We start from the raw sequence: 17,374 nt of genomic DNA on the forward strand, positions 1-17,374 counted from the left end.
GTAGCAGAGTTGGGAAATCTCTCTTTCTGGTGACATGGAGAGTCACTGCCACATGGAGTGAACAGCATAGGGCAAAATGAATCAATATTCTAATGCAGTATAAGGCAGCATTATATATTCCTAAATGTTTATATGACTCCTGTCCAGACACTGCTTGCAACTTCACCAGTGCAACAGCATTAGATGCTCCCAGATCATTATTGGACAAGGGAAGAGCTCCCTCCCTGCTTGCTAGTCCATTATTCTGTTTCCAGCAGTGCCAACCAGATGTTTTGGGCATTTCCAGGCACTTCCCAGAATCCTCTGCAACAGGCAAGTATCCTGCAGAAAATGTGAAGGGGTTTCCAGCAGACTGGTCAATGTGGAATGGGTTCCTGGGAAGCTAAGAAGCCCCCAAAATACACAGGCATATATACAAATACGGTAAACAAAAGAACATTTGTGTAAATTGGAGAGTAAATTCATAAGTTTAAGGACAAGGCTGAAGTATCAATGTTATTCCTAGGGAGGATTATATTTGACCAACATTTAGTAACGTGCTTTGCTTCAGAAAATGTATGTCCTCAAATGACTGAAGATAACCTACTGTATTTTAGGTCTGCTCACCATTTGGATGGTGTTGCTTACTATTTTGCTTTGTTTATTTCAATTAGACCGAAATGTATATTATTTTAGCATTATGAAAAATCTCTGAGTACATAGGAACTCCAGTTAATATAAGATAAATGTCATCTCCAGCAATGCTCATGAGTTTTAATTAGAAGACTGGATTTCATACATTTCTTTTCCTAAGTGATATCGGATTTTATACATGATTTATACAATCCGAGAGGCTAATGCAATGTAAGGAGTTTAACATTCAGGCTGCAGACTAATTTTCCCTGACTTCAAGAAAATATGGAAATAAATTTAATTGAACATTAACTATTTCCTGACTTTTCTTCTGTTTTGGTTGTGTTAAATTTGCTCCTTTAAAAAGGGGGGTATTTTAATGTAGGCAGATTGATACTTAGGAAATTAGCCTTAGGAAGAAAGTACTTCACAGCTTCCTTATAGATATCCTGCAGTTTACAATGGGGGCTGGTTTCTTTCTTTGTGTTTACTGCTCTCTTTCCCCCAACAAACCCATTACAGTCTCATCAGAAGTAACTCCCATTGTGGTCAATGAGGTCCTCTGGGTTAAAATAGGGGCTGGTTTCCCTCTTTGTGTTCTCCTCCCCCTCTCCTTTCCCAGCACAAGCATGTGTGTGTCTACTCGGAAGTATCTCCCATTGTGCTCAGTGAGGCTTGCTTCTGAAATGCAGGTGCATTTGGACTTTCAGGGGAAAGGAGAAACGGGGAGAGGGGAAAAGCCTCTCTTCACAGCAAGGCTGATTCTTTTTAAAAAAACCCCGTATTCCTCCAGTAGCTTCTCCTTCCATTGTCCTGGAAACACAGCCGAGGAGACGGGAACACTGATGAGGTAATCAGACTCAACTAGGGATGTCGGAGAATTTCTCCATGAATCTCCGGGAGGCCGAATGCCAACGCCTCCATTTGCGTACGCACTTTTTTTTTTTTTTCAAAGTCAGCTGTGATAGGCTATGTAAAGATTTACGTAGCCTATCACGGCTGACTGCAGGTCAGGGATGCAAACAGCAGCGGCTACAGCCGCCGCCATTTACATCCCGGCAGGAGAAGAACTTTCACAGCCGGAGAGGCGGGGCGCTCCCCCCACCCAGAATTTCGGGGGGAGGGACGGAGCGCCTCCCCCCCACCACGAAGCAAGCTGTGACTTTTGTCCATCCCTAGACTCAACCCAGACTTCACTCAGACTCCACCCAGCCATCAAGAAAATAATTTGATTAGAGCTCAGTGGAAACAGCACAAAGCCCTGGGCTACAGCGATGATAAGCCGGGACTTTAAGCACTGTGGAAACTGGAAAAGGAGAAGATGCGATTGGGGAAACATCGCAACAAAGTTGAAAACAAAGTGAAGCCGATAGAGGGGAAACATAGAACTGTGTGTTGATTCTGTTCAGAGGACTGGGAGAAATCTGACTTCTTAGACAACATCTGTATTTGATCTTTATGAAAGTGGTGATAAAAGTGGCATTGCACCCTGAAACAGGGAAGAAGAGATGAAGCGTGGGAAGTGCAGACAAGTGCCTTGTTCTTTGCTGAGAAGATATGAGACCAAGTGGAGTGTCTGCTCCTGTCGTTTTCCACAAAGGTGGTTCTGCAGAGACAATAAAGCATAGATTTCCTTAACTCATTGCTGATTTTCAAAGAGAACAAGGAGTCTCTTGATGCACAAGGGCAGAAGTGTTCAAAATAATGAAGCTATTCAATAAAGTGGAGCACTGGAGAGTACTCACATTACATAAATGCATAAAAATAAACAGGAAACTCTGACAATGGTTGATTCCTGCAGACAAAACGGTAAGAGAGAACAAAATGAATCTTCAAGTAGAAATATGATTATTTAGATGTTCATTGTGTTGGTATTCTACCCTCTCTTCAAGGTGCTCAGAGAGTGCTATGGTAGCCCCATTGAAGCCAATGAGGTGGATGCAAGACACCTAGGTTCAAATCTTTAATTTGGCATGAAGCTCACTGAATGGCTTTGGGAAAGTCGCTAGCTAACAATGGATCCCTCTTGGTACTTTCCTCCCAGCTAGGCTCTGATGATAAAAGCAAACCCAGATGGGTGAAAAGTTCCCACGCTGGAATTTGGGTGGGTGCCTCTTTGGCCCTTTAAACTGCACCCTTGCAAAGGAGAAGTTATGGCGCTGTTTCTGCATGTGATGTTAATAATATCCATTGGAGGACACAAACATGTAATTTCTGGTGAACTGCTTTCAGGTTATACCCCAGACACACTGAGAAACATGATGAAATTATGAAAAGGGACAGTAAATATATGAATCATTCTGCATCAGCATATCTTCTGTTTTTGCTTTGTTCTCACCTCTGCACTTTCTGTTTGATACAACAGACTTGCAAGTGCAATTTCACAACTAAAGTGCTCAGTGGGGTATCCAGGGAAGAAAATGGGTTCCAGCTCCATGATCTTCCCACTGAATACAAAAGTAGGTCCTGTTGTCAGAGCGAGGGAAAAAAATCCCCCACATTTAGCACTTCATCCCTTGAATGGGACATTTAGTCTGAGTTCCAGAGATCTGTGGGCAGAGGCAGAGGCTGAACACACACACACACACACACACACACACATTGGAGAGTGCTCATGGAGCTCCTCACCCCCATGGAGCTTCTCACACCTGTGGAGCCCCTCGCCCAGTTCTTGCCTGCTCTGTCTGGTAGGGGGTTAATAGTTAAAAGGGCTACTCTGTCTGAGGAAATAGTTGAAGACACACTCTGGCATCAGGATAAGACAGAGCATATACGTCACATGGAGAAGGTCCCTGGCTCAGATAGTTGGTGATGTGAAAGACCTCTGCCTGAAACCCTGGAGAGCCAAAACCAGAGCAGACAATACTGGGCTAGATAGACAGATAGGACCTTCCTATGTTCCAAAAAGGGCAGCAGCAGCATAAATACACCAGGTCAGAAATGCCAATACAGGTCCTTCGTATCATCAGTCTACAGTGATGCATCAGACAACTGCAGCCTGGACATTGAGAGGCTGGGTTTTCGCCATCACTGATATTTTCCCCTCCTCCATGTGGGCGGTTGCTGTGATAGTGATGGCATGTCAAGGCTTTCTATGCCTGAGTTTATATGGACCAGCTTTAAGCCATGCCGTTCACTTGGAGGGATTCCTTGTTTCTCACACATCATTCTTTGGAGCCGATAAATCTGTGTCCAGACCCACATACTCCATAATAAAGAGAACGTATTTAGACTACAACGATAAAGAATCTAGAATGATGTGCTGGTCTACAAGCCAATGAATCTGGAATGCTCAGGTTGAAACAAGCCAAAGGTCCTTGGACCTTCTTTGCTCCCTAAAAGGTGTGGTTGTTCTAGCTACTCTATTGGTGCAACCTTATAAGATGTGATGTCCCAGGTTGCAGACAGAGATGTGGGTATAAAGAAACCACATAAGTGAGGCCAATGACATGGTTCCTTCCCACTTGGATGTCACTTGGATGTCATTGGGGCAATGTTGGCCTGGAACGGAACCATATTCTTGTGCCCTCCCACGTGGTTTCTTCCTGCAGCAGTGCATTGAACCAGAGATCCACACCATTGTGGGTATGTAGAGATCCTGCCCCTTGAATGAAATGGTAAATCCAGATACCTTTTCTTAACTGCCTTGCAGATCAACCTACTCCCTTAGAGTATTTCAATACTGCAGGCTTCATGGAAAAAAAAATACTCTGAGAAATACTGAATTCCCCATCTTCATACATAAAATTAATATGACAAGGCTGTTTCAAAATATACGACCTTCTTTGCTTCTGGAGCAGTCAGCTAAAGATGTCTTTTCAACCAGGCTCCAATTTGTTCTCAATTTTAATTTTAAATTTTGCAAAAACTTGTGTCCCAGGTGGTGGTGGGGTTTTTGGGGGCATACATTATTATTTGATTATATCATAAATATTTATATATTAATAAATCTAGCAATTAAAAGTCATCTTGTATCAAGCATAATTTTTTAAATGAACCTTATATAAAAAGGGAAAGCACCATCACTATGTTAGATAATGTTATGAATTATATGGACGGGCAACAAAATGAATACATACATTGTATAAAGGGTATTTTTGTCATCGATGATTTAGAGAATTTAATTATGTTGTTCAACCGTGTATAGCCAATTCTAACTGGAAGTGCCCACAGCTTTTCTTTTTTTTTTAGTCTTATCTTGTCAGTTTCAAGTCTTCATGTCAATGCTTTTAACAACTGGAGATCTCTAAGGACTAGGCATATAAACAAGACTTCCATGTCCTTTGATGCTGTGAGATAAAGAGTCCACTTATTGTACAATAAAATTATAATTGCCAGTCACCTAGCCTTATCTATTGGAAAGCATAAATCAAATTAGGTTATTTTCAGGCAGAAATTAACTCTGCTCCTTTTCAGTGCAATATAGATAAAGTGAGCTGCAAGAGCGCTGGAGCCAATGAGGTTTTACTGCTCGTGCCATGTCCAGCTTTCATTACTGAACTTTGCTTTCCACTTTTATATTTCTTTTCTAGCTAAATAAGTATAATTCACTCTAGAAGTAAACAATGACTTGGTCCCAATCCAAATGTGGATACAGATGTGCGTCTCTGCTTGCATCAGAAAGTCCAAAAAGGGTCAGAAGTTCAATGTGGAGCAGATAAACATTGCCATGCAGATGGGGTATGCAGCCAGGAGACACCCCCAGCCCCACAGCAGCGCAGATCTCTCTGACTTGATTGGGCCACTGAGTTTCTCTGTAAACACGTTTGATTTAGCTGTGCTGCTCTGGCATTCATGCAATGTGATTCCCCAGTATAAATCAGACTCTACCATAACCATTGGGCAGAGTATCTGCTCCCTGGTAATGTACCATAACAGCATCAAGCAGACAGCAAGGAAGTACAGTCTGATGCTGACAAGTCCCCCAAACAACGATGTGTATCAACTTACATTTGTACTTACGAAGGAAAGGTCTTTTTTCGGGTGTAGGTGTGCTCAAGCGGTTTGCTCCTGGCAAGCTGCAGTGAGTGAGAGGCCCTCTTGCAGACTCCTGTCCCAGCACTTCTTGCTCCCTTAGGAGATCCTGAAACTCTCCATTTAGTTCCGTTACTCATCATACAACTAGAAAGAAAGAAGCCAACTACAGTTACGCTAGTGAGCAAGGTCCCCTTCTGAGCCCATCGTGAACGATCCGCTCAGACTCCACCCACGTCTCCTCATGTTCCTGTGCTACTTTTCTCTTCTACTCCCTCTTCTCTAGACCCGTGCTTTCCTCTGCCACCTTCAGATTCCTTCCTAGTCCTCGCAACCTCATTCCTGTGGTTGAGCCTGTGTGGTGTAGTGGTTAGGGTGTTGGATCAGGACTCGGGATATCGGGATTCTAGTCCCCACTTGGCCATGAAGCTCGCTGGGTGACCTTGGGCCAGTCCCTGACTCTCGGCCTAACATACCTCACGGCGTGGTTGTGAGGATAAAATGGAGAGGAGAAGGACCATGTGAGCTGCCTTGGGTTCCTTGCAAAAGGAAAAAAGGTGGGATAGAAATGTAAATAATAATAATAATAATAATAATAATAATAATAATAATAAAAAATACATAAATAAATTCCTGAGGAAAATTCCCCTTTTTCTTTCCTAGACTCTCATTTTTCATGGCCTGCCGCCTCCTTCCTAGGCCTCTGCTACCTCCTTCCATAAATGTTGTTTCCCTAAATACTCATTTGCCCCTCCCCCACTCTGGTTTCCTCCATTTCACCTATTTATTTTATTTCTTGCATTTATATCCCACCTTTTTTCCTCTTGCAAGAAACCCAAGGCAGTGTACATTATCCTCCTCCTCTCCATTTTATCCTCACAACAACAACCCTGTGAGGTAAGCTGGGCTGAGAGTCTGTGAGAGGCCCAAAGTCACCCAGTGAGCTTCCATGGCCGAGTGGGGACTAGAACCCGGATCTCCCGGCTCCCAGTCCAACGCTCTAGCCACTACACCTGCCTCCCCTCATGCTGCTGTGTCTAAGTCTACAGCTTGCTTTGTTCCCTTCCTTCAGCAATTCCACCTTGGGATCCCTTCCCTCTGTTGCTCGGCCTGCCTGTGTGCCATTAACACTGCTCAGCCTATGCCACTGGTTCTCATAAGAGGCACAAGATGGCATTTTCTGTTCCCAGGGGAATATAAAGATTCTGTGGAAACACAGGGCTGGTTTCACTTGGGAGCTATTTCCATGGAGAATGCTAAGAAGGGGGTTTTGACGAAGTGACAGGCCACCATCTGCTTATTGTCATATTGTGAGATATATATGAATTGTCGAGAAGCTTGTCAAAACTGAAGTTCACATTATTTATCTATTTAAAATATTTATACACTGCCCTTCGTTATCAGTCACAGACAGGGTGGTGTCCGAAATGCATTAAAACTACAATTAAGATAAAATACAAATATAAAAACAACAACAAAGAAAATATATCCAGCTAGGTATTAAAATAAGCAAATTCAGATATGTTTTCAACAGATACCTGAACACCGTTGAGGATGGTGCCATGGGGAGAGAATTCCAAAGGTGGGGTGCTACAGTAGAAAAGGCCCTTCCCCTGGTAAGCGATGGGACAACCATGAGGTCTTGATGGATCCCAGTGAACAGGAAGATTGATATGGGAGAAAATGCTCCCTCAGGTAGCCTGGTTCCAGGTGGTTTAGGGCCTTATATGTTGATAACATCACCTTGAACCTGGCCTGGTAATATATTATTATTATTATTATTATTATTATTAAATTTATTAATCGCCCATCTGGCTGGTCACCCAGCCACTCTGGGCGATGTACAACATACAATAAGTTTAAAACAAAAAAATTCTACAATAAAAACATTTTCTAAAATACCCTAACCCACCCCAAATGCCTGCCTGAACAACCACGTTTTTAATGCACGACGGAAGCTCATTAAAGAGGGGGCATGATGGAGTTCCCTAGGGAGGGAGTTCCACAGAGTGGGGGCCACCACAGAAAAGGCAGCTGGTTCACTTCTCTGAGTCTTGTATGTATTAGTCTAACCCTTTAAAAAGCCATCTGAGCTAGTGGCCAGCACTGGCTCCTATGGCAGTGAATCCCATGGATAAATCATGCAATGTGTGAAATTGCATTTCTCTTTGGTGTGTAAGATTTGTTCTTCCTCAGCAGGTAGGAGGGGGCTGTGCTGAACATTTCCCTGCAACTCTCTCAGGCCTTTGCCCACCTCAGTCAGATTCATTTTCTGTCTGAAAGAAACTTATGAATGAAAATTGGGAAACGTCTAGCCAGGGAAGGGGATCGCAGGTGAGAATTGATGGGTGGGGAATAAGTTTAGCAGCCCCTGGTGCCTGTCAATCCCCCAGCCTGCAAATATTTCCCTAATCCATATTAGTTTTAGGAAGCAAACACGGAGTTCCCAGCCCCATGTTTGTCTTGTCAGTCAAGTTCTGCCCTAAAATGTATTGCACATTGTAAAAATGCTAACTTTTGTTTATTTATATCACACATTTCATATGTGATGGAACTCATTGTGGCACATATAGTGTTTCTAGGCAGGGACATATCCAGACACTGAGTGGACCTGGATTCAGAACTGTTTAGCTTCAGCAAAGTTGCTGCATCATGTCCCTTTTATGCTATTTGCGTTCTGGCTGTGATATTAATTAGGTGTTCAGGCTCTTTATAGATGCTCGGAGGAGAGGAAGAAGACTTGAAAAGAAAAGAGGGAAAAAATGTAAACAGACCAGTGCTAGAGGGTCATTTTTTTTAATGACAAAATGCTCTTTTCAGTTTTTTAGAACTTATTTCATGTGGAAGGCATAGTTTGATGTTAAGCTGTATAGAACATGGTTGCCAGATAAATATGTCTGAGCATAAGCACCAAAGGAAGTCACTTCAAAGTTGGCTCTTTTTTGTTTTTTGGGGGGGTGGGGGGAGCAAGTCCTCTGAGTAATCAAAACAACCCCCCAGAGAAAGGGATTCCATGGCATCTCTAACTGTGTTAGGCAGCAAAGTCTGAATGCTGGATGAGTCAGTTGGCTGATGCACCCATGTGGAAATTTTTCCCGTTAGCAGCTGTGAATGATACCGTGCCACTCTAAATCTGCATCAGAGCCCTAAAGATGGCCACAGGCTGAGCCCTTAGGAGCGTGGAAGAGACAGGGATAATCTCCCAGGCCCAGCCATACGCCTCAGATTGACTTTTTCCTATTCTGACTGCAGGCCTACCATGCCCTTTTTGATGGGTTGGCAGCCATTAACCACTGTGGACTTTTCTCCCTTCTTTATCCAGTGGTTTGACAGCGGGGGGAATGGGAGAAGTGTAGTAAAGAATAATTTGCTCCAGAAGCCTTTGCATCTGACAGGACTCCTGCACCAACTTGCATAATAATAACAACTCTATTTTGGATAAATATTTGCAGGGTTATTGGTCTTTCACATATATCTCATGGATTGCTATACTCTCCTAAGTTACGATTTTCATAAGGAATCAATGGAATATTATGATATACTCCTGTATTAAGTCTGAATCAGTTTTATTCTAACAGAAGCATTTGTGCTGACATGCCATGACTTTTCACTGACCTAGGAGCCTGTTATGGGGGGGGGGGGAATTCCCAGTTGAACTCAGGAAAAGCAAGGGGGCCTTTCCCTAAAGTCAGGAAAAATGTGCTTCAGGCAAGGAAGTAGGAAAAAAGACATTTGATTACTGGACTATTGTACATGTTCAGCATATGACACTAGGGATGGCAGAGAATTCCAACACGGATTCCAGTGAGGCCGGATTCTAAATCCGTGGTGGAACGGCCTCCTGCCCCCACCCGCACGCCCCCCCCCCGGAATCCCCTGGGACGGCACTTACCTGGGGCGGATGCGGCAGATGCGGCGGCGGTTCCAGCGGCAGCGGCTCCAGCGGCGGCAGCAGCTGGTCTCCTGGCCGGCCGCGGCCAGGCTGCTGCAGCCGCCATTGGTGTCTTTGCAGCCGTGATAGGCTACGTAAGAATTTACGTAGCCTATCACAGCCACCCCCCAAAAAAAACCAGTGTACGCAAATGGTGGTGCCTACGGCGGCCGCCATTTGCGTTCCCTATTTTTCGCCATTCTAGCCTACATAAATATTTACGTAGGCAATTATGGCAAAAAAAAGGGACGCAAATAGCGTAGTGGGTGCTATTTGCGTTCTTTTTTTCCCACTGTTTTATCCTATGTAAATATTTACGTAGGCTTTTACGGCAAAAAAAAAGAAACGCAAATAGCGCCCACTACGCTATTTGCGGTTCCCTTTTTTCCCCACCGTAATTGCCTACATAAATATTTATGTAGGCTAGAAAGGCGAAAAATAGGGAACGCAAATGGTGGCCGCCGTAGCCGCTGCCATTTGCATACGCCTTTTTTTTTTTTTGGCCCAGCCGTGATAGGCTACGTAAAGACTTACGTAGCCTATCACGGCTGCCTGGCTGGACGCAAATGGCGGCCGCTACGGATTCCGGGGGGGAGGACCCTATCGCCCCCCTGTCAAGGATTCCGGGGGGAGGGACAGAGCGCCTCCCCCCCCACCACGAACACAATCCGCGAAAAGGTAAGTGACTTTCGTACATCCCTATATGACACAAATAACTGAACATAAAATACTGTGGGAAGTAAACAGAACAAAGAAACACTTAAGATTTAAACTATGGACGGAGGTCCGTAACATTGTTGAGGAGGAAGCAACTCAATCCATCCCAAAGAAAAAGAAATGCAAGAAAGCAAAGTGGCTGTCTGATGAGGCTTTACAAGTAGCTGAGGAAAGAAGGGAAGCAAAAAGCAAGGGAGAAAGGGGAAGGTATACCCAACTGAATGCAGAGTTCCAGAGAATAACAAGGAGAGACAAGAAGGCCTTCTTAAATGAACAACGCAAAGAAATCGAGGAAAACAATAGAACAGGAAAGACTAGAGATCTCTTCAAGAAAATCGGAGATCTCAAGGGAACGTTTTGTGCAAAGATGGGCATGATAAAGGACAAAGAAGGCAGGGACCTAACAGAAGCAGATGAGATTAAGAAGAGGTGGAAAGAATACACATAAGAACCATACAGGAAAGATCTGAATGTCCCTGATAGCCATGATAGCGCGGTCACGGAACTTTAGCCGGACATCCTAGAGAGTGAAGTCAAGTGGGCCTTAGGAGGCATTACTAACAACAAAGCTAGCGGAGATGATAGCATTCCAGCTGAGCTATTTAAAATCCTAAAAGATGATGCTGTTAAAGTGCTGCACTCAATATGCCAACAAATTGGGAAAACTCAACAGTGGCCACAAGACTGGAAAAGGTCAGTTTACATTCCAATTCCAAAGAAGGGCAACACCAAAGAGTGTTCAAACTACTGTACAATTGCGCTCATTTCACATGCCAGCAAGGTGATGCTCAAAATCCTACAAGCTAGGCTTCAGCAGTATGTGAACTGAGAACTACCGGAAGTACAAGCTGGGTTTTGAAGAGGCAGAGGAACTAGAGATCAAATCGCCAATATTCACTGGATCATGGAGAAAGCAAGAGAATTCCAGAAAAACGTCTATTTCTGCTTCATTGACTATGCTCAAGCCTTTGATTGTGTGGATCACAACAAACTGTGGCAAATTCTGAAAGAGATGGGAGTACAGACCACCTTACCTGTCTCCTGAGAAACCTGTACGAGGGTCAAGAAGCAACAGTAAGAACCAGACATGGAACAACTGAGTGGTTCAAAATTGGGAAAGGAGTACAACAAGGCTGCATATTGTTGCCCTGCTTATTTAACTTATATGCAGAGTACATCATGAGAAACGCCGGGTTGGATGAATCACGGGTCAGAATTAAGATTGCCGGGAGAATTATCAACAGCCTCAGATACGCAGATGATACCACCCTAATGGCAGAAAGCAAAGAGGATCTAAAGAGCCTCTTGTGGAGGGTGAAAGTGGAGAGTGCAAAAGCTGGTTTGAAACTCAACATTAAAAAAAACTAAGATCATGGCATCTGGACACATCACTTCTTGGCATATAGAAGGGGAAGAAATGGAAGCAGTGACAGATTTTATTTTCTTGGGCTCCAAGATCACCACAGACGGTGACTGTAGCCATGAAATTAAAAGACGCTTGCTCCTTGGGAGGAAAGCTATGGCAAACCTAGACAGCGTAGTAAGAAGCAGAGACATCACCTTGCTGACAAAGGTCCATCTAATCAAAGCTATGGTTTTCCCAGTAGTAACGTATGGCTGTGAGAGCTGGACTAGAAGGAAGGCTGAGCGCTGAAAAATTGATGCTTTCGAACTGTGGTGTTGGAGAAGACTCTTACGAGTCCCCTGGACTGCAAAGAGGTCAAATCAGTCAATCCTAAAGGAAATCAACCCTGACTGCTGATTGGAAGGACACATACTGAAGCTGAAGCTCAAATATTTTGGCCACCTAATGCGAAGAGAAAAGTCGCTGGAAAAGACCCTGATGCTGGGAAAGACTGAAGGCAAAAGGAGAAGGGGACGGCAGAGGATGAGATGGCTAGATAGCATCACCAATGCAATGAATATGAACTTGAGCACACTCCGGGAGAGAGTGGAGGACAGGAAGGCCTGGCGTGCTATGGTCCATGGGGTCACGAAGAGTCGGACACAACTTAACGACTGAACAACAACAACAACAACAAAAACTGTGGAAGAGAAAGAGATGTGATCCTGTTTTGAAGGGAAGTGTGGCTTATAAAAGCTAACAAGATATAAAGTAAATATATCACCCAAAATCATAGCTGGAAAAAATAATAACTAATTGTTAAAGAAATTCTATTCTGCAGAAAAGAGTCATCTAAGCAGCGCTAATAAGACATAATTTAAATGTGAGAGGCAAAATACAGGGACTTCAGAACCAAACATCAGTTCTCACCAGGATGTACCATCTGTCCTCATGAGAGACTAAGGGCACAATCCTATGCATATTTAGTCAGCGAAAAGGCCTACAGCTCCCAGCATGCCCCAGCCAGCCATGCTCTTTTCTCTGTCTAAACATGCATAGGATTGCACCTTAAAACACCTGTCTCAGATTGACTTCTCTGCTCCATTTTGCTTCCACCTTAGAAATGTCATTGGGTAAGATGCTTTAATCTTTAAAGGCAATGCTCCTAGAACTAGACTTAGAAGAACGTTTTAAAATTGTGTTTTGTTTGCAACTACTATGTATCCTTGTATGTGTAATGTTCTTATATCATGAAATGTAAAAACTGCTTGGGATTTTCAATCAGTCATTTCATGTTATGGTCAATGACCAGCAGTCTTAAGATTTTAAAGTAAAATATCTTTAAATGCCTGAACTCAGAGTCCTGTATTTAAAAACTCTGCATGTTAATACCAGGAATTTTGTAAACTTACAAATTCCATGGTGACACTTTGTACCTGGAATATGGCATGGGATACCTGCTGATCTATGATCAAGCTAAATACAGAAATCTCAAATCATAAGACAAGAACAAATCTATCACAGTGTGTAATAGTTTCCGATGGACAAATTAGGCCTTAGAGAAATGTATACCAGGAGGTAGAAACTACTTTAGCCTTATCTGTTCCCTCTACCTATGGCAGTGAATGGGGGAAAACTTCATAAGGCGTGTAACCTGACTAGCGGCATTACCAGTGTGGCCTTTCCCAGGGAGCAAATCAGTGTTGGCCATATTTATTGCTTGTATGTATGTATGCATGTGTATGTATGACATTTCTATACCACCCAATAGCCAAAGCCTTCTGGGCAGTTCAGAAACGAAACTTAAAACTGTAAAACATGATATAAAAACCTTAAGTTTAAAAGAGAATGAAACCAAAGTAAAAGCCACGGTAAAAGCCAGCAGCAGTGCAAAGATCTAAAAACATATGGGGAGAGTAATCCTATTGTCCCTAGAAAGAGTCTGGGGGCTGTAGGATAGTTTGGATTCCTGGTTCCGAGGTTGGAGACAGCTCTCCAACCTCAGGCCCAGGAGTCTGGGCTCCCCTCCCCCTCACAGCCTGTGCAGACAGAACTGTGCCAGTGTGCCAGTGGGCGGGGAGGAGGGGAGGGGACGGCTTCCGCTGTATCCCTAGGCCTCCCCAGGCTCCTTCCCTCCCCAACCTTGGCACCTCAGCTAGACAGGCAAAGGTTGCCTCCGCTGCGCCTTGTGCTCTGTGCTGGATTCTCTGTCTCTGAGTTTGGAGGCTTACGAGTATCAAGGGTAGATCCGATAGGATTGTGCCCCAAAGCAATTTTTAAAACTGAAGAACTAAAGAGCCTGGGAAAATAAAAAGGCCCCAAAAGTCGACAATGTAAGCAACAGATGAGCCTCTGGAGACACTCTGTTCGTATCCTCAAACAGGTCAAGCCCTTGTTTTCCCCTGTGATTGCAGGGACAGATGTAGAAGACTGTGTGGAGAAAGTAACTGATTTATTTATTTATTACATTTCTATATTGCCCAATAGCTGGAGCTCTCTGGGCAGTTTACAAAGATTAAAAACATTAAAAATACAATATATAGAGATTAAAAACTATTTACATTAAAAAAAACCCACATGAACAGACAATATACACAAAAGAGACATATATCTAAAACAAGTTCAAACAAACAATCTCAAAAGCAAACAACCATAACCATAAGACATTCCAGGATTGATTAAAACTTATCATATGCTGCCGAATGCCTGGGAGAAGAGAAAAGTCTTAACCTGGTGCCGAAAAGATAACAATGTTGGCGCCAGGCGGGCCTCGTTGGGGAGATCATTCCATAATATGGGGACCACCACCAAAAAGTCCCTCTCCCTTGTCATCGTCTTCCAAGCTTCCCTTTGTGTAGGCAGCTGGAGGAGGGCCTTAGGTGTTGAGTGTAGTATACGGGTAGGTTTGTGTTGGGAGAGGCACTCCGTCAGGTATTGTGATCCCAAGCTGTGTAAAGCTTTATAGGTTAAAACCAGCACCTTGAGCTGGGCTCGGAAACATACAGGCAGCCAGTGCAAGCAGGCCAGAGTCAGTCCTATATGTCCAGACCTTTATTTATTTATTTATTTATTTATTTTTTCATTTCATTTCATTTCATTTCATTTCTATGCCACCCAATAGCCGAAGCTCTCTGGGCGGTTCACAAAAATTAAAACCAAAAATTAAAACCTTCTGGTGTGATCAGTCTCCAAGCTTACAGATCCTCAAGTCAAGGAACTTGCATTGAGGGAGATGGAAGCATTCTCCCATTCGATTCTTCTGAATCTCCCCATTTTTAATATACGATCTGTGTATATTCATTTTGAGAGCCAGTTAGGGATGGCGGAGAATTTCTCCCCAAATCTTTGGGAGGCCGAATGCCAACACATTCGGCCCCCCGAAATTGGTGGGGAAATTCTCCACCGGCCCCCCGCCCCCCCCCCCGGATGGGACGTACCGTGGCCGAATGTCCCTCTTGGCGGCGGGTCCTGGCGGCGTTTCGGCGGCGTTTCATTAGGGGCAGGGGCAGCGGCCAGTCTCCCAACCGGCTGCCACTGCCGCCATTGCAAAAAAAAAAAAGTAAAGTAAAAAAACAACAATGCACACCCGTGATAGGCTACGTAACGATTTATGTAGCCTATCACGGCTAGATTTCCAAAGTCAGCCGTGATAGGCTACGTAAATCGTCACGTAGCCTATCACGGGTGACTTTGGGGAAAAAAAAAAAGCGCGTACGCAAATGGCGGTGGCCCATGGGCGCCGCCATTTGCGTACGCGCTTTTTTTTTTCCAAAGTCACCCGTGATAGGCTACGTGACGATTTACGTAGCCTATCATGGCTGACTTTGGAAATCTAGCCGTGATAGGCTACGTAAATCATTCGTAGCCTATCACAGGTGTGTGTGTGTGTGTGTGTGTTTTACTTTTACTTTTTACTTTTACTCTTCTTTACTGGCTGTCCCACCTGGCCCATGTAAACCATATTACTGTCAGAACAGTCTTGCTGCTGCGCACTAACGCTGCAATCCCATGTCCGTTTTCTTGGGACCGAATGCCACTGAATTCAGCAAGGCCTACTTCTGAGTATACATAAATGAGACTGGCACGGCGGCACAAGTGGCAAGTTTGCGAGACGCTAAGAAGATAACCTTCTCAGAACTGTCACAACTTCAGAAGCTGCAGCTGGGGAAATTCCAGTCGTGGAGGTGGCCAGGACGTCATCTGCTCCTGTTGTGTCAGATGGGTTTCAGATGTTGAGACCTGAGGATGCGGACCAGGCACTCAGTCATGTTTGGCCCACCACCTCTATGCTTGACCTTCGACGCTCTTGGCTTATTACATCTAACAGGGAGGGGATGTCCGGCTGGGTACAGGAAGTTGTGAATTCCTCTTTGAGAGAGGGTGTGGTACCAGCCTCTTTAAAAGAGGCCTTGGTCAGGCTGCTCCCGAAGAAACCTACCTGGCCCAGAAGATGAAACAAGGCCGATTCCCAACGTCCCCTTCCTAGACAGGGCACTTGAGTGAGTGGTTGCTGATCAACTCCAGGCACTCTTGGATGAAACTGATTTTCTGTCTCTATTTCAATCCAGTTTCGGGCCCTGTTTACCTATCATCCATCCATCCATCCATCCATCCATCCATCTATCTATCTATCTGTCTATCTAAAATCAGGCTTGGCAAACAGTTTTGCCGATGTTGTTCTAACAGCCTTCTGCAACCTGGAGCCCTCCAATATGTTGGCCTACAGCCCCTATCATCCTCAGCCAGCATGACCTGGGGATGATGGGTTTGCAGTCCAAGTGTCCAACACATCCAGAACGTGCCAGGTTGGGGAAGGCTGTTCTGATGTATCAGGAATGTAGAAGCGGTTGTAAAGCATGAAATGATGGTGAGGGGTGGGGGGAAGGGTAATGTTAGCTGAGTGCTTCAACACTGAAGTAATACCAGTGGCCATCTAAAGGGGCCCTCCATAACAGACCATGAAGTCCAGAGTCTACAGTTACCTAGCTGCCACACTGCCCCATGGCAGGCTTCAGCATTGGCCCTGCCAGGGGGTTTGGGCCCTAGCAGCTACCCAAAGATGCCAAGTGCCACCACCAACCCTGTTCCCAGGTAAGTGGTGATCGATTGCAGCCTTAGCCAGGTAATACAGTCAGCCAGGTTACAAAGTGATTAAATGCACACCTGAATAACTGACTACTTGGTAAAGGGTTATCGTGGTTCCCCCTTTTATAGAAAAATTTGGGGAAACCATAGACCACAGTGCTTCAGAATAGTTACTACAGACATTAATAACTATTCATTTGTACTCATAAGGAGGCAGGAACGGGCAAATGGCCTGCTCCAGTTGGACTCCCTGCCCCCCCACAGGGATAACGGACATCAGTGGCCCTGTGGGTAAGAAGGAGGAGTGAGGGAGACAGGACCAGGCAAAGGGAACATCAGGATCTGCTCCATTTGGACTGCCCCTCCCTTGGGAGATGAGGGGGGGAGCAGGGCCATTCCACCTGCCCTGCTGAGAGCCTGCTTCATTTCTCCTCTTCCCTCCTCATCCCCTTTTCCTTGTGTGCTGTGTCTTTTTTAGATTGTAAGCCTGAGGGCAGGGACTGTCTTGTTTGCTTATTGATTGTAAGCCACTCCTGGAGCCTTTCTTGGCTGAGGAGTGGGATCAAAATACTAGAAATAAATAAGTCCACATAACCCATTTATTTGCCAGGTGTGTGTATGTCACAATCTACTACGGGACACTGTATGTGGCCATTGATGCTGGACTCAGGTTTTAAGACATCCTGTGGCACATGGTGCAGTGTACCTAA

Source organism: Heloderma suspectum, chromosome 5 (genome assembly GCF_057233095.1).
Source record: "Heloderma suspectum isolate Gila_16-S chromosome 5, 16-S_ref, whole genome shotgun sequence".
Classification (NCBI taxonomy): domain Eukaryota; kingdom Metazoa; phylum Chordata; class Lepidosauria; order Squamata; family Helodermatidae; genus Heloderma; species Heloderma suspectum.